Here is a 22221-nt window from a genome sequence, read left to right on the forward strand (position 1 = left end):
TGGTCAAAGACCTTTTCCATGATTGTCCACAGCACAGAGGGTAGCCTGAATTTTAAATTTGCTCAGAGAAATTGTGGGACAGGCATGATATTGATTTTTGTCTCTGGAAATTCTCTTGCATGCTTTGGCCCCTCTCTCTGCTTTACAAGGCATATCCAGTTTTGATTTGAAACTAAAATGGCTTCTTGGTAAGTTCAGGCTGAAGTATTTCTCAGCAACAGCGTTGTTTTTCTGTAGATAGACAGACATTTGATATGCTTTCTGAGTAGTACTGGGTAGAATAAGAAGAACTGCTGAAAAAGATGGGGATCATTGTAAGGCAGTAGGAGAAATTGCACTCTCTTGCATGAGTCATATAGCTGAAACTGTGTGGTAGATCTGGACCAACAACTTGTAATAATGATACTTAATCTTTGTGAGTGACACATATCTAAGATAATACCAACACCAAATAACTACTTAGGCTACCCCAGCCAGACTTCGGTATGAGGGCAGAAGAAATGCTCCAAGAGTAGACACTTTGCAAAAGGATATCAAATATGGTAACACTATGGTAACTTTAATGAATCCTCAAGACATTTAGCTTATTATTAGCTTTTATTCATGATAAAAATAAGTTCTCTCTAATGTATGAAACAGAATATTTGGACTATGATCAAGGAGAAAATAGTCCATTGTCATTTAAGAGTTAGGTGGCTACTTTGCCCCCAGCTGTACATGAGTGTGAGGTTAGGAAAATCTCACTTGACTGGGAAAAGGCGACTTCACTATGAAGTATGTGTTCCCCAGCCCCACCCCGATGGTGCATTCCTTATTCCTCAGCTGTGCCTGTTCATTCTCAAGTCCCAGCCATGCCCACTCCGCATTCTGGCCCCACACCAAAGAACATATGAAGAGACCTTTCTTTAGATTTCATGAGCTTCTGCTTCAGAAAAACCTGAATTGAAGTTCTCCTTACACTAATTATGAGCTTTGTAAACTCTGGCAAATCACTTGCCTTCTTTGGCCCTTAATTCTACATTTTTAAAATTGACAAAAATTCTTGTCATACTGCTATTGTATGATGAAAATCATAATAGCTGCCAAGATTGGGCGTCCCTTAGGTATTAATCAGTAATTGTCAAATGGCATCTGTCTCCCCAGGCCTCAGCACAGATCTTTCTTAGCCATTTGTTTGATTCTGTTTAATCTGCAATGAGAAATGAAGCCATGCATTATGCTTAAAAAGCGCTGAAAGCACAAATAATTTGAAAGAGTGAGTTGGAGGTTTATATCATATATGCTTTCTTTTCTTTTTCTATTTTTTTCGAGTAAAATTCACCTGTCAAGGCCAGTTTAAAGCATTTACAAGTCCTGTGCATCAGGCACATGTACCACATATAAATTAAAATAAAAAATGAAAATGTCCAATAAAGGCTAATAATATCCTTATTTTTCCATATAATGACAACTCTGAGGCTTTTAAAAATATTGAATTCTTCAAAAACAGTAACAACTCACTTTTTTATTGTTGTTTTTAACTTTATTGTATCTTTCCTTTGCTCAAAGAACCTGAAGCAGGCAGAATGATTATCAGCTGATCAATGTTTTTAAACATCAGAAATTACTTACTTTGATACTTTTACTCTGACACTTTTAAAAAATCTGTAAGTTTCCAAGCTACCATCTTCTCTGTTTATTTGATCAATATGACCCAAATTTGCATTACTTACAATGACAGTGAAATATATTTCTTCTGCATTAATCTTCTCTGAACACTTGGAATTTTTTAAAAAGATGATGTAATGTATAGTAATGACAAGCAGAACAGGTTGCCTACTCAGTAGCTATGCATAACCCCTGGCCAAGAAAACCCTAATATTATTCAGTTATTAAGCCTTTGATCTTCGTTGGACATCCTTAGTCTCAGTAGGCGAGTCAGGGTTAAGAAGGCAATCCTACTAATTTCTTTTTTCTTGGCAACATTTGGTTTACATATGGCCGTGAAATTTAACCTTACTTATGAAACAGCAGGGGAAATACGAAAAACTTTTGGGTAAGTTTCTTTTGCTCTTGAAAAGAGGCAAAAGATTGTCTTATACTTTCATGAGCCTGGTTAATTACTGGGAACAGAGTTGGTGCCACCTAGGCTGTGACAGGTCAAGTTTAAGGAAAAGTCTGGCATGCTAAAGAGAGCAGAAGAAAATGTGGCAAGGACTGGTTCCTTGGTGAGCTCACTGAACTGCTGAATAAATCTACCCTGAATCACCATGCATGGTGGTGCGTGCCTTTATGCCAGCACTTGGGAGGCTGAGGCAGGAGGATCCCTGCAAATTTGGGGCCAGTCTGGGCTAAGTGGAAATTTCTTCAAGGCCAACCTGAACTGAATAGTGAAACCCTGTCTCAAACAAAACAAACAAAACAAAACGAAACAAAACAAAACTATCCTGAATCACTAGAGACAATGATTATTAAGATATTTCTAGCTGTGTTGTCTGTTATTCCATCTGAGGGCATCTTAGACAATCATTTCACAACATTCACATTTGTTATTTAAAAATGCTTAGTAGGAACTTCTATTGTTACCTATATTTGTTCTAAATAAATCAAAGTTTTCAAAACTCTGGTCGTTTCTTTTAAAAAGAGAAGCACAACTTGATTACCAGTTGTTCTGGATTTCTGAAGCTTCTATAATTTTTGTGCTACCATGATTTTGTCATATCCTTGTATCATCTGAGCTAAAACTTTTTCTTTTAAAAATTAAATTCATTTATTTGAAAAGGAAACTTTCCCTCTAACTACGAATTAAAAACCAATGTCATTTTCTCCAAAGAGAGGATTATCATCAAATGAAATACCATGAACAAAATAACATTAAATTCTTGTCAGATATAGTTGCCTGCAAAGACCCAGAGCTGTAGTCCTGCAAAACCAATTGGAGTGAAGCTCAGAAGCCTGAGGAGAGGAGGCTCTTGATTACTGGGGTAGGGAAGGTCATAAGAAGCAAAAGTCACAATTTTTTTTGTTATTGTACTTGATACTAAAGGGAAGATAAATACTCATTTTTCTTCTTCTTTTTCCTCTTTTCTTTTCTTTTTTTTTTTTTTTTTTATGGTATTGGGGATCAAACTCAAGACCTCGTGCCAGGCAGGTGCTGTGCTGCTCAGCTATGCCCTTGGCCTCTCATTTTTAATTTTCATGTTAGTGGTGGTTAGCTCTGGAATCTATTTGTTCCACTGGGAATTTCTGGAAAGCAGTGACTCTACTTGAAAGAAAACACAGTTACACACACGCACACGCACACACTCACCCACCCACACAGCTTGAGAAAGTTTGTGGGCCCAGGCTAAGAATCACATCAGCATTACAGGTGATTCATTTCACTGGGAACTGTGGTTAAGTGAAAAGTAGTACTTTTCAAATGTATCAACAAGTGAGTGGTTTGCTACAGCAATTTAAATAGAAAGTGGAGAACTACTTTCCCCTAAACAGCTGCTTTGAATAGACTTAAATTTCATTTATCAAGAGATGAGGTCAGGCTCTGTAAAAAGGAAATCAGTCACCACTGTAAAGTCATCCATGTGGACTTTGAAACACCACTAAATGTACCCAGTAAAGTGTCCCTGGATGAGGAGACGCCCAGGCCTGGGCGGAGTCCATATGGACTCTTTAGCTAAAGTAAACAAAAGCAACTGCTGACTTTGGTATCCTGTGTCTCAACTTGAGAGTCTGGATGGATCAGCCATAGCAGCATACCACACACCTGCCTGTTACACCAAAGGTACACCCAAATGTGCAATGGCTTCTTACATTGGCAACAGAGCAAAAATAGCACATTGTTCTAATTTTGATGGCCTTTTAGTTCTTAAATCACCGCATATTTTTCCAGACAAATAGTTATTCTTTTGAAAGGTGTAGGGTGAATAACAAAGATGAAGTAGACTATGCTAATCTCTAATTGCAAAATATAATATATTTTAAGTTTCAACTATGTTAACACATTAGTATGCAATATTAAGTTTTTAATAAGACCCAGGACATTTTTGAGAACATTTTAATAGGCTTATGAAATTAAGAAAATCATAAATTTAATATACATTTTTCTTTAAATTTATTGTTATATTGAGCCAATAGTTAACTTCTGATATTTGTAAATGGCTAAATGTAAGTATGTTACTTTTAAATTCTAACACTGAAATGTTTGAAAACTAGTTGATCAAAATAGTGTTGAAGAGACTTTGAATCGGTGATAGATATGCGATATAATTTTAAGAAAGCAAATATCAGAAAGACCATGCAGAAGCTTAAATGTTTATTATCTTCAAGCAAAGTTACTTTTGTTCTGTATTAAGAAAAATCTACCATTTTCTTTTAGTGTTTAGTTTACTCATGACTTGGCCAAATCTCAAAATTATCAGATGACTCAAAAATGTCATTTTAAGGCCAATGAAAATGAAACTATTTGCTTTCTTGAGTTGTGAACTTAAATTTGTTTCTGGAAAGAGTTAAGATTTAATTTCTGAGTAACTTCTTGATATCATGCTAGCCAAGAGTGAAATATGAATATTTCATTTTTAACTTAGAAAACTTTTTTCATCAGAGCAAACAAAGATTGATCAAATTTAGTTGATGGCAACATGTTCCAGTGATTTGGTCACAGAATCAATTTTCTGATAATCAGTTTACAATGTTGCCTTTCTGTGTTGGCTGTAAAAATGTGGGCTCTTTTCTTTCAGCTTCTTAAACTGTGCAATGGCAAATTCTCTTCACTCATGTTCACTGGGTGAATCTTGTGAATCACATTAAAACATTGCTGATGAATGTGTAAAGAATGTAGTTCAAATAAAACAAAATTAGCACCTTTGGATTGCAGAAAACACAAACTTATTACCCTTTTATGTAACAATTAGTAAATATTTGATTGTTCATATGGAGTCCAGTGAGGACTGATATTTAAGAATAGGCTGTGTGAGATCATGGAAATTAAAATTTTTATTATATTTTAAAATTAAATTTTAATTGTTTATTGCTACATGTTTGCAATATGCAATGATTACATTTCTCACTAGGAGTTATTATATGTACGTTGCTTATCTTCATTGTTTCTTCATCTCCTTCCCTTTCTCTTCACCCCCATCTTGCATCTTCTAGTCCTTTTTCCTTTTGCAAAGGATCTATTTTCCTGTTACCTATCTTTTATTTTGATCTTTGTTTTTATTTTTGTGTTTCTCATAAGAGAAGCCATGCAGTATTTAGGTTCATGTATCTGATTTATTTCACTTAACATTGTGGTCTCAAAGCACATTCATTTCCCTGGAAATGACTGAAGTGCATGTGTTGGTATGGTGAGTGGCACTGTGCTGTGTATAACTGCCACAGCTCCTTTACATACTCATTGTGGGTGGACATATAGGATGCTCCCAAAATTTAGCTAATGAATTTTGCTGCTCCTAATAAAATATACTATAAAACTATAGTATAAAGTCTTTAACTCTTCAGGGAAGATACCTTGGAGGGAATAGCTGGGTTAAGTGGAATTTCTGATTTCAGTTTTTTGAGGAGTGTCCATACTGATTTCCACAGTGGTTATACTGGTCCCCACTCACCAACAGTGTAGAAGTGCTCCTTTTTCCTCTCAGCCTTATTGGCATTTGTTGCTATTTGATTTCTTGATAACAGCCATTCTTTCTGGAGTAAGAAACAACCTCAGAGTTGTTATAATTTGCATTTCGGTAATGGCCACGAGTTGAACAATTTTTTTTATGTATCATCTGGACCATTTGTAGTTCTAAGAAGTGTGTATTCATTTCTTGCACATTTTTTTGACCAGGCCTTTTACTTTGGTTGGTCTAATTTTTTTGAGTTCTTTATATGATCTAGATACTAGTTTTTTGTTAGACGAACAACTGGTAAAATTTTCTTTCCCAGGGTGATTCTCCAGAAATGGGCCACAGTGTTGTTAATGACATAGAGGCAATCCAAATATTGGCATACAGAGATAGCTGATTAATACCAACAACTATGTCACCCTGGCAATAGGAACAAAATCAGCAACAATAATAGCATCAAAGACAAACTGGGTGTTGACACACCCTATGAAGCAATAATGTACTCCCTTAATCATAAAAATGAGATCTATAATTATAGTTAAACACGAAGACACACTAAACATTAACGCAGTAAATGCAATGAGTACTTTCTCTGACAGTGGAACAGTATTGAACAGTAATAGCATAGAATTAACTGTCTAAAAGTTGATGAAGCCTAATGGTTACACTGTTAAAGACAGAATAGGCAAGGAATTGGAGAGTAAAAGAAAAAATGTGAAGAATTAATGTGTGGAAGATGAGGAGGAGAGTGAAGCAAAGGATCTTATGAGCTGGATGTGGGGGCACACCTCTGTAACCCTAGCACCTTGGAGGCTGAGGCAGGAGGATCACCAAGAGTTTGAGGCCAGCCTGGGCTACAAAGTAAGTTCAAGGCCAACCAGAACTATATAGTGTCTGCCTAAAAAAAAGAAGAGTCCTATGAAGGAGTAAAAGAAAATTAGTAGAATTAGATAAGATAACAGAAAAAATCAACAGGAGAAAGAATGAAAGTAAAGTAAAAGATAAAAAAATGAGAAAACAGGAAAACATTAAAAGAAAAAGAATAAGAAAAAAATGAAAAAGAAAGGAATTCTACGCCTCCCAAAGAAAATAAATTAAAAAGAATTTTTTTCCTCTATTATTGAATGAGTTTTTTTTCTTTCCAGGGTCTGCAGTTTTGGAATCCAAATTACCATTGTGAGAAATAGGCTTTGTTTTTACTGTCAAAGCATAAGGCCAAAACAACTCTATTTTGGATTTAAATGACTTGGCCCTCTACTGATAGCACTCCCGTCCCGCTGAATATACTGAATTCAGAGAAATAGTGACTACGTTTTCCCAAAATACAGTTAGTTCCCATGATAAGAACCAAGGACTTTTCATTCCTAACCCCACAGCCCCTCTTAAACTTAGCAACACACCGACTCCCTGTCTCTACCCCAGCCACTCAAATTAGTCAGTCATATTAGATTTTAGGCCTTTGAATTCACCTAGTGAATGTAAAGGTAGCTCCTTCTCTTGAGTTAGGGATTCAAAGGACCCTAACCCTCTTTGGTCCTGTAAGTCTGCAGCCTCATGCTTGTACCCTTCTGTAGAAGGAAACACCTTGTTGAGATTTCTTGATGTCTGAGTGCTTTGTTATCTGCACCCATTCCAACACCGTTTTCTCAGTCTAGCTTTATGGCCTGTGGGTTTGTGAGGTTTCCCCCTCCATCTGAAACTCCTGTGTCTATATACACCCCAAACTGGGGCAAACACCTAAGCCAAATTGTGTCTTTGCTCATGTTGTGGATAGGAAAAGCCATCAGACCACACTGGTCTCTGTGCTTTATGCAGGCAGCTGGGTAAGGATTCAAGCAGATCACTTAATGATAGCACATTAGACTGAAAATTTTACACAGGAAATTTTAAATATATATATATATATATATATATATATATATATATATAAAGGAGTGTATATATTTCATTGATCTTGTTTTTAGTGATTAAACTATGTGGTAAGTTGTTTAGTTTAAATATTTCCTAAAATTAATTTCCTTAAAAGAAAATTAAATCCTAAATCTTTCTAAAATTCCATTGATATTGGTAGAAGCTGTGATGGCTCAAGGCACAAAGTCCATGGATTTAACCTCAAAGCAGTGTTTTTAGTGTGTTCCTGGGTTACCATATAAATTCATCTGAGAGCTAAGTTATCTCTGGGTCTCTAGGCCTCTGGACCACATGATCTTCTTACAGAGCAGAATTTCTGAATGCTTTCCATCTGACATTTTAATGTGTTCTAGATTATTTTATACATTGGAAGATTAAAACTGTTGTCTCAGATTTTAATTTCTGGGGTCTCAAATCATTTCCCCTTTTAAAAAAAGTAATAGATAATAGCTTTTCCATTTTTTTTCTTTCTTTCCTTTTGTTTTTTGGTACCAGAGATCAAACTCATGACCTTATGCTTGCCAGGCAGGCATTTATATCACTGAGCCAAACCCCCTGCCACATCTTTTCCATTTCTTATAGCCTTACCTTATAGGTAAAAAGCCTTTACCTTATAGCCTTAACTTTATAGGTAAAAAGAAAGAAGTTGAAAAACTGTCAGGGCAGCCCTTCATAATCCTCTGATTGTCCTTATCACAAACATTGTCATTACCCTGCCATTTATTAAGCACTTACCATATGTCAGGCACTGTGCTAATTGCCTATCAAACATGATCTAACTTAATCTTCATGGTAAATTTTATGGTTGGTACGTTACAGTGAAGGAAACAAGACTTTCAGTTCATACAGATGGTATAAAAACAGGACAGGTAAACTTTAGGTTTTCAATAATGGCTTTTACATGGTGATGATGGCCTAAAAGTACAGGACTGCATGAGTGGAAAAGAAAAGAAAAGAAAGCCTATTGGTTATGCAGCTTCAGTTCTAACATGTAACCGATATCAAAATGGAGGCTTGGCAAGTTTAAATATCCACCTGAAGTAAAGGAAGAGCTCAGATAAGTCTTAGTGTCTTTTCTCTTTCCTTTCTTCTCCACCAAACCCCAGTTTGAGGCAGAGGGTTGGACACACCAGGTAAAATCTCCATGTAGCCACGACCATGAGTTTTGTGCATGGCAAATTACTGGATTTCTCTGTGTATCAGTTTATTTATTTATAAGGATAATGTGCAATGGATGTCAGAGGGACTTTGTGAATACTAAATGACTGCATGTGTATAATATAAATCAATTAAAAGAGTGTTTCACAAATATATCACTTTATAAATATTAATTATTACTAAACCTTGAGAATGGAAACCAAATGTAAAATATAAACTAATTCTAAGGAAAACTGAAAAAAATTACTGCTTGTGGTTGTTTCACAAATTTATTTTGAAAGGAGTGAGCTATACCCCATATCCTATGGGAGAGGATGCTGGTAACCAGGCTGGAAGCAACCCTGGTGGGCAGTAGAGTGTCGTTATGATTACACTCAGGCAAAGTTATTCTTGGAAATTAAGAGCTCACTACACTGAACATTGAGCTAGTATTTATGGAAAGAAGTAGAATGAGAGTCATTACAAAGATTCTGATTCAAACTGTTGCTTCACATTTAAAAGCCAAAAAGATGTGATCACTAAACTTTTGGAAATGAGACAGAAATGTATGATAGGAAGTATCCATTTGTCCCAGAATACCACGTTTTGACTTATGCAACTGCAAAACTGTTTGGAGAAAGACAGGATATGAAGGGCAATTTAAATAAAAAACATAGGAGCTGCATCATTAGACTCAGGGGTCTCCATGTGCAGACATGAAAGTTAAGAGGACAGAGAGGAAACCACCAAGTCATGTGTTTTGTGACCCCAGAATTATTCTCCAACTCCTAGGGACATGTAGCCTGAATAACTTCTGGATACAAAAAAGAACTGCCCAGAGTAAGCCATGAAACTAATCAATTCCAGAAGTAGCAAAATACAAATAGCTTCAAGAAACAGACAAATTTTACAAAGATGCTATCTGGCTGGAGTGTACCTTATGATAGAGGCTAAGGCCAAAATCTGGTTTGAGGACATAAAATGGGAAAATCTCTGTCCACTAGAAACTCAAAATATAGAAATGACTATAATTTATTATATGAAATGTGAGGATGCAATAACAACCAGGTAAGTGCTTTATCAGAATCAAGGAGCAAGTGGATCAGGAAGATGATGATGATTATTATTTTTTCACTGAACTACTTCTGCAGCTCCCCCACCCTTAAATTTTGAACCAAGTTCTCACTAAGCCATGAAGTTGCCCAGGTTGGGCTGGAACTTGAGATCTCCCTGCGTCAACTTCACAGAGTACTGGGATTACAGGCATATGCCACCATGCCTAGTTAGGACAAACCTTATGTGGGCCACCATGGCAGTCTGAGGCATTGGTATTAAAAACTTTTCCTTCAACCGAGTAAAATCTGAGCTTAATTTTGAGACATAATTGGAAATCAACATCAGAGAAGGGCAGGAAAATCTTGTCAGAGTAAACCATGTAGCTAGTCAATTCCAGAAAGGAACAATATATAAGAGACAATTTTGTGTACTTTGGGAAACTATATAATTTTATTAGATGTTTGGAGAGTGAGGAAGAAGTTAACATTCATTCAACAGACTTTCACTCATTACTACCATCGTGCTAAGTACTGTATCAGGACCAGAGAAAAAAGATGAACAAATTTTATATTATCCTTCCATTCTTCATTCACTCATTTATGCATAACCATGCACCAGGTGTTGCATTCAATAATGGGGAGGCAGATATACCCCTTCCCTTGTTGAGATTACAGTCTAGTGGGGGAAATGGACAAATGTTCAATACACTACAATATGGGAATTACTAAGGGAACAGTGCTCAAATCAGTTTCCATAGCTACAAGAGTGATCTTTCTAAAAGTTAAATAAATCCTGAAGTGGCTCTGAGTAGTGGATTCAGTTTAAGATCCAAAATTCCCAGCATGACCTCACAAGGTCTGTCATCATTGGACTGATGACTCTGGCTCTGTCCTACTGATATTCTGTCTCCAGCTGCACTGAGCTCCCTGGAGTTATTGTAATGCCCCATGTTATTCAAAACTCAGAGTGTCTTGGACTCATTCCCTCTGCTGTTCATCATCTGGCCATCTCCAGCACATTCAGGTTATCAGACTCAGACATTATCTGCTTGACTGTTTAATGCCCCCCCCCCCCCCCCGCTGGACTTGGAGATTTTGCTCGGTAGCTTGCATGGTTCCACCAAGTTTCTTTTCTTTGTCTGCTGGGATTGTAGTGTTTCTGGCTTGTGCAGTGTAGAAAGCTGACTCCAGGTTTGCACCATTCTGAGCTTGTATGGTCAGACAGTTGGGTCTTCGGTCCCTAAGATTACTGAGGAATTTTTGCCCCTTTCCCCAGGCTATTCTTCCTCCTAAATCTTCTGCAATGAGTATACGTGACCAACTAAGTCAGGGTAACAATAATTTACTTGATGTGAGATGCTGAGTCTATTGCCTGTGTTCACTGATAAGTTTGTTTAATGTTTCTTAAATTTGAAGATCACTGTGATAAGCTTGGACCTGTCACCTGCTCAGAGGAAAAAGAGAGTGAGAGAAAGTGAGAGATAGATAGAGAGATAGAGATATATAGAGAGAGAGACAGAGAGAGACAGAAAGAGACAGCGAGAGAGAGAGAGAGAGAGAGAGAGAGAGAGAGAGAGAGAGAGAGAAAGAGAGAGAATGAGAATAAGAGAAACCAATCCATAATTAAACTTGCCCACGAAATGAAGGTCTATTACTCTAATGTGAACATTTTGCCAAATCTTTAATAATCTTATACTTGTAGTAACTTTACTGTGATGAACAAAACTGGAAAATAACAACTATTTTCAAAGACCAAATCACCTCCTTATGCTATCAGCTCCAGATTTCTGTACACACACACACACACACACACACACACACACGAATGCAGACATTGTTCTGCACCCAAACCACAAGCCCAGAATGAACTTGTTTACAGTTCTAAAAATAATCTTTTCTTTTAAAGATGAAGGCTTGCTGAAAAATATGTCATTCATATGATGAAAAACAGGTAGGAAACAGTAGTGTGCTGAAGACTGAGCAGTGTATGTGTTTGTGCTCTGTGCAACATTCTTTGGGTCTCATGGTAATGGTCTGAGATACGATCTTTGCAGGCTTTTCAGCCTGCTAGCACTTTCTTTGACCGTGGCCTGGTATAACAGAGAAAGTCTTTCACTGTTTTGATCATGAAGTTTCTTTGTGGTTCCCTTTAGAAAGAGCTGAGGCTGAGTCAAAGCTTTTACCCTCCTGGATCCATACAGTCCAGAGTTCTGAAGTAGTAAGTAAGATTCTCTTTTCTTGGGTACTTGTCTCCTTAACAGGAATTCTTGGCAAACTCAGAGGATACCATAATCCAATTCTGTATGGGAAGAAAAGCAACATTTAAAATAGTACAGCTGTAGCATGGTGCATTTTGTTTAAGGAAAGAGGTCAATATAATATGTTTTTAAATGTGCTTGTATCTTTTAAACACTGGAAAGATCCAAAGAAACTATTAAGGGTGATTACCCACAGGGCTTGGGGGTCATGGTATGGCAAGAATTGGGTGAATGTGTTTAACACTTTGATTTTGGAAACATATATGTTACTTTTTCAAAAATAAATTAAAAATGGAAAAATAAGCTCTATTTGGTATTACACTGTGTGTCCATGGAACGTTCACTTTTTGGATCCATAAAATCCATCTCTATTCACTTGTCATGTTTAGAACTAGTTACTTCAGATGTGTTCTCCCATTTCATCCCTTCCGGAGTTGTTCCAGGAAAATAGGACTGTCCGTATTTTCAGATGAGGAACCTAAGTATTGGAACCATTAACAGGCTAAGCTAAAATCAGGTCAGATGTGGCCAAGCCACAATTGGGAAACCTGCATCTTCTGACTTCAGTGCCAGTGCACTTTCCCCCATACTATACGGACCACACCTGCCCTACTGAGATGTGCTGATTACATCCTGGGGCCAAAGGACACAGTCATTAAACACACATTCTGGGTACTGGGACAGTCTTTGTGATGCAAGGAAAAAAAAAAAAAAGCAGAGTAATGAAGACAGGCAAGGTCACAAAGAAGCCCAAAACCAGCAAGCTGTGCTTTTGATATAATTAAAGCACAATGAGGGTGGCAGTCAGACAGAACATTTCATTGAACTGGGAAAACTTATGGCAGTTTTCCCAGAGATGGGTCTTGGAAGGCAAATGGTATTTAGTTAGCTGGAAAGGGTCAAGGGTATTCCAGGCAACGGGAACAACATGTACAAAAGCACAGTTTTAAAAGAGCTCTCTACTTTTCAGGAGTAGCCAATAGCTGGGCATGTCTCAAGAACAGTGTAGTGGAGAGAAAGGAGGCCAGAAATGGGAAAAGGAGTATATGCCAAACTTATTGGACTTTACTTAGCAATGAAAGATCATAAAGCACTTTAATAGAGGACTGAAAAGTGATGAAAATCTAGAATTACTCTGGCAGGATAGGATATCTTGAAATGAAAGGGAAAGAGGTTTGATGGTGAAAAACTAATTGGGTGACTATTATAATTACAAAGGTTAGTTTTTAGATTCACATACATGTACTCTCTTGGCATTTTATTTTTTCTGAAATTAGGATACCTTTTGCATTCAGTAATCTGTCAAAATTTAATTGGCAGCACTATTTTTTAAAAGCAAACTGTATTCAAGTGTAATTTATGTGCTATGATTTCATCCATTTTAAGTGCACAATCCAGTAATTTTTTGTAGGCATACTGAGTAATCATCATCACAATAGCTTTAGAACAATTTCCTTATCCTAATGTGATTCTTCAATCATTTAATTAGTCCTCATTCTCACCTCCAGCCCCAGACAACCACTAATACGACATTATTTGGACATTTTCTATAAATGGAATGGTGTAAGACATAATGTTTGGTGTCCAGGTCCTTCTCATTAACAAGTTTTTCAGGTTTATGAATATTGTTGCAAGTATTAGTAAGTCAGTCCTTTTTAAGTGTCCCAATATTATTCTACTTTGTGAATAAACTATATTTTGTTTTTACATTTACCAGTTGAAGAGCATTTTAGCTATTTTCTCTTTTTGGTTATGATGAATAATCCTGCTATAAACACTCATGTTCAAGTCTTTACATACAAGTATTTTTTTCCCCTTGGGTAGACTCATAGGAATAAAACATTGTATGGAAAATTAATATTTGACTTTTAAAGAAAGTATCAAAATGTTTTCCAAAGAGATACATTGTTTTATAACCCAACCAACAGAGTGTGAATTCCCCATCTTTCCTTATCCTTGCCAACTCTTGCTACTATCTGTCTTTTTAGCAAACTTAGGCCTATGAAATGTGGAGTACAAACTCATTATGTGTATAATTTCCTTAATTATGCCCAGTGTATTTTCAAATATGTATTAGCATTTCATATCTTCTTCCATAAAATACCTATTTAAGTCTTCTGTTCATTTGAAATTGTGTGGTCTTCTTACTGAGTTAGAATCCTTAGTGCTTTTAATTTTAGATTGGCTGAGGATAGTTGTCTACCAGTATGGAGACATATTTCTGTCTGTACTCCTGAGGCTGTTTTAAGTTCCCATAGGTTTTAAGAGGATTTTTCTCTAGTCTTCCCTATTTACATAGTATTTCCATGAGACCAAAAAATCCATTAGGAAAATTATTACAACTTTCCCTACTCATTTCTGACTCAACTAAGAATTACGTCTTTCTATTACTTTCTAGTTTTGTAGTACTGCACTTTTGATGCTCAAAACAATCGTAGCCACCTTTAATGACAGACTGAAAAGTCAATTTAGTTGGGACATTTATAGTCTGAGATCTGGAGGTAGTAGCTCTAGAGATAGGACAAATAAAGAAGCAACAATCTTTAGTAAATTAAATATAGAGGCTGTGCCAATTTTTAATTTTGTCTCAAATAAGGACAGAAAACCAACTTGATTTTCGATTGTCCTTGATGTACAACTTCTTTTCTTTTCTTTTTTCTTCTAATTTAATCACTCATGCATTGCAAAGCCTCTGCCCTAAATTCTTCAACACACACACACACACATACTCTCTCTCTCTCCTAGATTCTAAATGGGTGGAGTGCAATTAAGCTAGCACTGAGAAAGTAAAAGGAGAGAAGCATAACACTCTTTCAACAAAATATGTCTCTGACTACACCAAGGATAGGCAAGGAGGCAAATGTAAGTGACTTGGATAACAGAATGAGTGGAGGAGAAAATCAGGTTCTCTTCTTGGCTTTGTTGTGAATTATCTTAAATGCTGTTAGAAGAATCAGGAGGCTACAGAGGCTGCAACTGACCACTTACGATCATAATTCAGCTATCAAATGTGTTAGTTTGTGCTTACAGTGTGTTGATTGGCTGTTTGGATTTTGAATTAACACTTAAAATAGAAGGGATTTAAAATAAAAATTCAGCCAGTCCCAGTGGTACAGGACTGTCATCTCAACTACTTTGGGAGCCTGAGCCAGGAGGAGTGAAAGTTTGAGACCAGCCTAGACTCTGTATCAAAAAAATAATGTGTTGGGGATGTAGTTTGGTGGTAGAGTACTTGCCCAGCATGCATGAAGACCTGTGTTGAATACCTAGCACAAAACATTAATAAAACTGCATTAAGATTTAGCCTTACTTAGAGCCATATTTTCACATGATGATAGTAGATGAATTGAAATGATGAGCACTTCTTCCAGATACAACATTTGTTCTTACTTGTACTACAGTATGTTAGTAGTTTTTGTTGTTTTCCTGCTTTTGAGACTATCAGTTTTAGTAATCAGCAATTAGAGGTTAACAAAGCCAGAATTCCCCCACCTAGGCTTGTTCTTGCATTACCTGCATGATTCCTTACAAGACATTTGCATTTATTAGTTTCCTTTATTATAAAACTTTACTAGTTTCCTTTATTATAACCAATTGCTATGAACCTAGTGGTTTTCAAGCAGCAAATACAACAAAATTCTGTACATGATTTTGAAGACAGAACATCGAAAGGTGAAATGTTGGCAGGAACATTTTCCCACAGAAAATCTATCAGAGCATTGGTTCACCTCTTCCAGCTCGTGGTCTGTGGCTGTGTCACTGCAATTTCTGCCTCTGCCTTCAGTAGCCTTCTTTTCTCCCATAGTCTCTCTTCTGTATGTTTCTTATAAGCACAACTGTCATTGGATTTACTGCCCATCTGCTCATTCAGATAATCTCATCTCCAGGCCCTTAAGTTTCTTCTTAAGAAAGTCATGTTCACAGGTTCTGGGAACTAAGAATGTACATACCTTTTTCTTTAGGGGTGGGGCAGGCAACACTTAGCTCACTACAGTAACCAAACATCAAAATAAAGAAATGGAATTAAGATGTGATTGAAAAATTTCATCTCAAACCCTAGTGTACAAAGGAATCAAACATTTTTAAACTTGTCAACTCATCCTTGTACTTTGGTAAGTTGAATTAGGGAAGATTTAGTTTGTGTGAATTATCAATTCCACCCTGGCTTAATGTTCTTTGTAATTGTTTGCTTGACCTTGGCCATAGTCACTGCCTGGATATGCTATCTCTTATCTGCTTATTGCTTTCAGTTGCCTAAAACCACAAGAACCATGTAAAAGGTGCTGCAAGAATGACATTTAAGTTAACTTAGAGTGAATACTCTCTTTTTCACTAAATGAGGGGATGATGCAGAGATTTGGATAGGAGACGTGAAACCAGGTAGTGTACAAAAGGAAGCACTTACAGATTTAGGCCTAGAATGTGGCAATCAACTCTGCCATGCCTCATGAACCTCAGAAAACCAGTCCTCTCTGAAAGCTCTTAGCTGTGTAAGTTTATGGTTCATAAAAGACCACAGAGACCGTCCTAACACTCATGTGAGCTTTCTATTGAAAGAACCAGAAATGCGGAGGTATTGGGGCAGGTCAAATAATCAGGAGTATAAACATCACACAATCCATTCAGAATCTAGAATGACTCCTGCCCATTAATGGATTATGATACTTTCTGTATTTTAGTGTTTTCCTTCTAAGGAAGATTGTGTGTGTACGTGTGTGTGTGTGTGTGTGTGTGTGTGTGTGTGTGTGTGTGTGTTAGGGAGATGCACTGAGAAAATCATTCCCATTTTTTACATATCACAACTACAACTGAGGAAATGTATCCTCAGATAGAGTCTGATGGTGTATCTCTGTTATTCCTAGAGACATACAGCTGGAAAAGTTTATTCTTGACTTTTTGAGATCTTGTTTTTCTTTGTTGGAGAATGATAACCAGGGAAGAGAAGAGGAAAGGCAGAGGCTAGTTAGAGGGTAAACCCAAGTAGCTTTGCTTACCTCTGGACTGTAGCTAGGGGTTGAGGAGGGTAGGAGGATGGTTGCCAGAAAGAAGTGCCTGACATTCTTGCATGCTGACACCAAGCTTCCAAGCTGCTACCCACTGGTGAGTCAACAGCAAAAGGCTCATATCTTTCGAGGATTGTTGCCCAATCAGAAAACATGTGGCCATAGCTCAGAAATTTTTCTGAACCACAGTATTCTGCATGCTTCAAACAGCTCCTTTTGAAAAAGAATGTAGAAATGATTATAGTTACGGCAATCACAGAACCTAGAGTAATACCAACAATAAAAACTCCACATTTTCTTTTTAAAAAATTTATGATTGTAGATAGTGAGTTTCTTGTTTAAAAATATTCTAGCCTTTTCTATTTATAGTGAGGCAAGAGGGCATCCTGGAGGATTCATTGGTGCCTGAAAATTCATTGTGTGTACTGAAAACAAGATATATTATAGTAACATTTACATACTGGAATAGCATGCATTCCATTGATATTTATTGCAGCTGAGCAGGTGCATTCATGGATCATAGCTGTTACCATGAGAATTTGGTATATAATTGTGCAGATAAGTATATTCTATGGTAAAATAAAAATTGACTGTAGAATCTCTTCTAATCTGATTAATCAAGTTAGCATCATTGTCTAGGACCATCTCTCAGTTTTTCCCATTGAGCAGGAATTGGGGAAAATATGGATGAGGCAACAGGGAAATAATTTTCCTTGTGCAGCACAAACCTGGTTGTCAGGGAAGAACAGAGTCCCTTCCAGAGTATTGCTGTATCGTGGAGCCAGTCATAAAGGGGAATGATATTATAAAGATTAACAAGATTCTTCTTGGCAAGGTCAGGATCTAGATGGCACACTATAAACTGGTTAGAAGTGGAGAAGTAATTTATAGATGGAGACCACATGAGCTTTTGACTCTGACTTTAGTTAAAGACTCTACATCTGGTCTGATTGACAGGAGCAAAAGGATTCATTTGTCCAAGTGAAGAGGCTCTCTGCGTGGCTTTGGGAATGAAGGAATCTCACGAATAACATCTGCAGTGTGGTAACACGACCAGGAAAAGACAAAAATTTGTGATATAGTGAAAAACATGCTTCTAGCATTAAGATTGCTTTCATAAGCCTGGAGACTTTTATAATCTTTTGTGTCCTATATTCTGAATACAAATCATTGAAGGGAGACTAGTTCATAACTACCTTTTTATCCTTCCATCCATTTGTTCATTTATTTATTATGTATTTTCCATATTCTAGATCTGAGGTATTGGGGGCATATTGTTCTCAAGGTTTATAGGAGGAAACAGAAATCAATAGATATTTGTGACATAATATAATTATTATTCTAATATATAGTGTGACACATACTAAACTACTATTAAATACCAAGAACTCCTAACAGGAGCTATAAAGGAGGTATATACTTCTGCAAAAATGGAGCTTTTGTCATTACTGTTTTTGAGGAAAAAGAAGTGTAGAGAGATTGAGCCTCAGAGTTTGAAAGGGATGAAAATGAAAACAAACAAAAAAAAATTAAGAAAATGAGTACATATTTTGATTTGAAATTTGAGTCCTTAACCACCAGGAGTGTATTTGAGGAAAGATGACTAAAACTACGATGTCTAAAATGACTCTTTAAAACAGAATAGCTCCTGAAATGAAGATACATGTACACTAGCTTGGATTTTGCAGATTGATGCTAACTTACAGGTAGAGGCAGCTACACATGTGATGACCACAGAAAGGATCTCATCAGGGGAAATGAAAGTGATTAATTAGGAGCAAGATGGCCACTACTAAGCCGTGCTGGCCGTGGGGGGGCTGGCAGAAGAGGTGGACGACAGTGCTGCTGGCAGAAGGGTGGACGACAATGCTGCTTTTATTCTTTTTGGAGACACCACAGACACTCAGAGTCCTCTGGATTATAAAGCAGAAAAGCATCGAGGATTTGCTTTTGATGGATTTGAGTTGGCAGAGGATGCAGCAGCAGCTATTGACAACACGAATGAATCTGAGCTCTTTGGAGGGACAATTCATGTCAATTCGGCCAAACAAGGAGAATTAGAGGGCTCTTCTAGACCAGTGTTGTCAGACGATGATGACTGATGGAAGAAGTTTTATGGAAGACTCTTATGGGAAGAGGAAGAAGGGAAAGAAACTCCCAAAGCAGAAACCCAGGAAGAAGAGGACCCCTCTGCAAAAAAGGCCGGGTCAAACCCTCAGGTGTACATGGCGTCAAGATCAGGAGCAAGCCAGCCTGCCACCTCCAGATGCGCCTGCGTTCTGACCTCGTGTCCACGACCCGGGAGACTTTCTGCAGCCTGAGTGCCCACGGAAAAGGCTATGGCTTCAGGGGAAGTAGCTTCCACCGCAACATCCACCAGTTCATGTGCCAGGGTGGGAATTTCACAAACCACAGTGCCACTGGGGCAAGTCCATCTCCTGGAAGACGTTTGATGACGAAAACTTTATCCTTAAACACACAGGACTAGACCTCCTCGCCATGGCCAAATAGCAACGGCTCCCAGTTCTTCCAGACCTCTGACAAGACAGACAGGCTGAAGGGCAAGCATATGGTGTTTGGGCCGATTGAGGTCCAGGGCAGCAAGGACGGGAAACCAATGCAGAAGGCGATTATTGCCGACTGTGAGGAGCACAGGTGAGGCTGCCTCACTCGCTCCCTCTGCTCTTGTCCAACGTGTCCAGGAAGGAACTCCTGCTCAGCAGACAGCGAGGGTGTCCTGTGGGAAGCAGGAGCACTATGTCCTGGCTACTTCGGGGCCAGCTTGGAGCACCTCCTTTGCAGCACTGCCGGTCTTGCTCTGGGCTCCTAACAGGTGCGGCCCACCTGGGAGCCAGGCAGGGCCACCCTCCCCACCACAGGCAATGGAGTGTGCCCACAGCCTTCCCAGGTGTGTGCTGCCTGGCCTCCCCTGGCCCACCTGAGGTTCCTGGACACTTTCTTTGCTAAAATAAATCCTGATTCCTATATATAAAAAGAAAGTGATTAATTAGTATTGAAGGTTTTTATGGGTTTTGTTTTATTATACATCAAACACTTCAAGTTTAGTGATGTAAAGAATCAGGATTATTTACTCATATAAATGGCCATTAGTGCAGGGCCTAGCTGAGACAGCTTTGCTGTATTCCATGCAGTGTCTTCTGGTGCTGCTGGGAGAGCGGTAAACACCTGGCCTTTGCACGCCTGCCTATTTTCATGTGGTCTCTCAAGCATGGCTGCTTTTGGTAGCAGAACTCTTTACACGGCAGTATAGGTCTCAAAAGGTACGTGTTCCAAAAGAGTGAATTAGACAGAAGCTGTGTTGCATTTGGTGACCTAATTTTGGAAACCACAGTCTGGAGCTGGACTTGATTAGTTGAGATAGTTATAAGGTGCTGGCCAGATTCAGGAGTGGTTTAGTTTCCATTTGTGAATGGAGAAACACAAAGGCTCTGAAAACCATGTACTGCCATGGCTACTGTTTTGGATATCAGGTTTACAAAGGTAGGATAGGATACGCATCAAAAGCAGATCTGGAGCAAAATAGGCTTTGATTTCAACTATGAGCTCCACAGTTTTCTAGCTAACCAAGCTGGAAAGTTGCTTCACTGACCAAGTTGCTTTACCTTTTGAGTCTCAGTTTCCTTATCTATAAAAGAAAGATATGAGTAGTAATCTTGCAGGGTTGTTAAAGATTGCACAATGTGTGTAAATCCTTTGGCATGAGAGGCTGACACAAAGTATGTACTTCATATTACAAGAGCCAAGATAATTGGAGAGCCTGTGGCAAGACACACAACTGGAGACCGCAGAGAGACTAAATTGTGGTACTCTTCTGTACTTGCTAATAATAACTTGGTGAAATAAAAATAATGCTAATACTAACTAAAAGTTACCAAAAACTAGGCATAGTGTTAGCTCTTTAAAAGTAATATCTCATTACTGAATCTTAATCAAAATTGTGAAGGCTATTGTCATCTCATCTAATATATGAAGAACTGGGGGATAAAAGAGGTTAAGAACTTTCCCAAATTGTTGAGTAGCAAAGACAGGATTCAGACCAAGGTAAAAGTTTTATCAGTTTTATCAAGGTAAAAATTGTACTTGAAAAGTCTGCATTTCAACCTAAAGGTGAGCAGAAGCCACTGAAAAAGTTTAAACAAAGAAGACTTGTGGTTAGACTTGCTCTTTGAAGGGCAAAGCCAAGTGGGAGTCAGAAGCTGGCAGCCAGGTCAGTTAGAAGATGGTTGCTCTAATCCATATGAGAAACATCAGACACACTAAAGAAAATCAGAGGTGTGGGGGACATGGAGAAGGTCCTAAGGAAATGGCTGTCACCTTGATTGTTGATTGGGTGTGGAGAGAAAGGAGGGAACACTTGTAGGCATTAGTCAGCTCTGAGTGCAGAGACTGGCATGTGCATAATTAGCCAGGGCTCTAAGTAGGGAAAGAAAACAACCCCAGGGTGTCTTCTAGCCAAAGTCATGTTTCCAAAGTCTTTGCATTCTCAGTCTAGACCAAAAACAAACAAAACAGACTCTTCTGAAATGCTGGAAGCCCTACCCACTTGAAGGTTTCAGATCTCTTACCTTGCAATTCTGGCTTTCAAATTCCACGGTCCATTTCCTTTCTCACACCCCAAATTCTTATACTGGAGATTACAATGAGAATTTGTGTGCACTGATGGTTGTTCCTTCCACATCACGGCCTTGGGAGTGTGATCAAAAGTTGTTTTCTTGTCTCCTGACTTTTACCCAACATTGTTAACTATACATCCATTTACTGATTCTTCAGAGGGTAGGCATGGAGATTCCTTCCATGATCTGGTCTTCAGGTAGAAAAAGGAATGTCTGTATGAAGTATTTGTTAACTGCAATTGATTTTCTTTGTGGACTTCCTTAGGGAAAACATATGAACTTAGAATGACAGAGTGGGAATGGGTGGCATTATTTTAGGCATTTCACACTGCAGATAAAGAACTTCAATCTATTGCTGGATCAAAGGCTAAGAAAAAAAAAAAAACAATCATTGATGGGAAAGTAAGTAAAACAAGCAAAGAATCTAACTGATCGGCCCCCACCCCAAAAGAAAAACCGTGGTTTTTATTACTATGACATTTTTTCTTTGCAATTGTTTTCTTCAACTGGAATAATTTCAGAGATAAAAAAAATTGCCATGACTTTAATAGGTATATTTCCTGTTATTTATTTGTATCTATCCTCTATCTCTTTCTGATTCTGTCTTCTTTAATATAGGATTAAACTGTGAAAAA

At 37.9% G+C, this 22221-nt stretch overlaps 1 pseudogene; it reads left to right on the forward strand.

Annotated features, from left to right (window-relative positions):
• Positions 1 to 17483: 17483 nt before the first annotated feature.
• LOC100732521 (peptidyl-prolyl cis-trans isomerase E-like) lies at positions 17484 to 19931 on the forward strand (annotated as a pseudogene).
• The last annotated feature ends 2290 nt before the right edge of the window (positions 19932 to 22221 follow it).

This window comes from Cavia porcellus, unplaced genomic scaffold, assembly GCF_034190915.1.
Source record: "Cavia porcellus strain 051 isolate PalLab524CR breed Dunkin Hartley unplaced genomic scaffold, mCavPor4.1 scaffold_1, whole genome shotgun sequence".
Taxonomy (NCBI): Eukaryota; Metazoa; Chordata; class Mammalia; order Rodentia; family Caviidae; genus Cavia; species Cavia porcellus.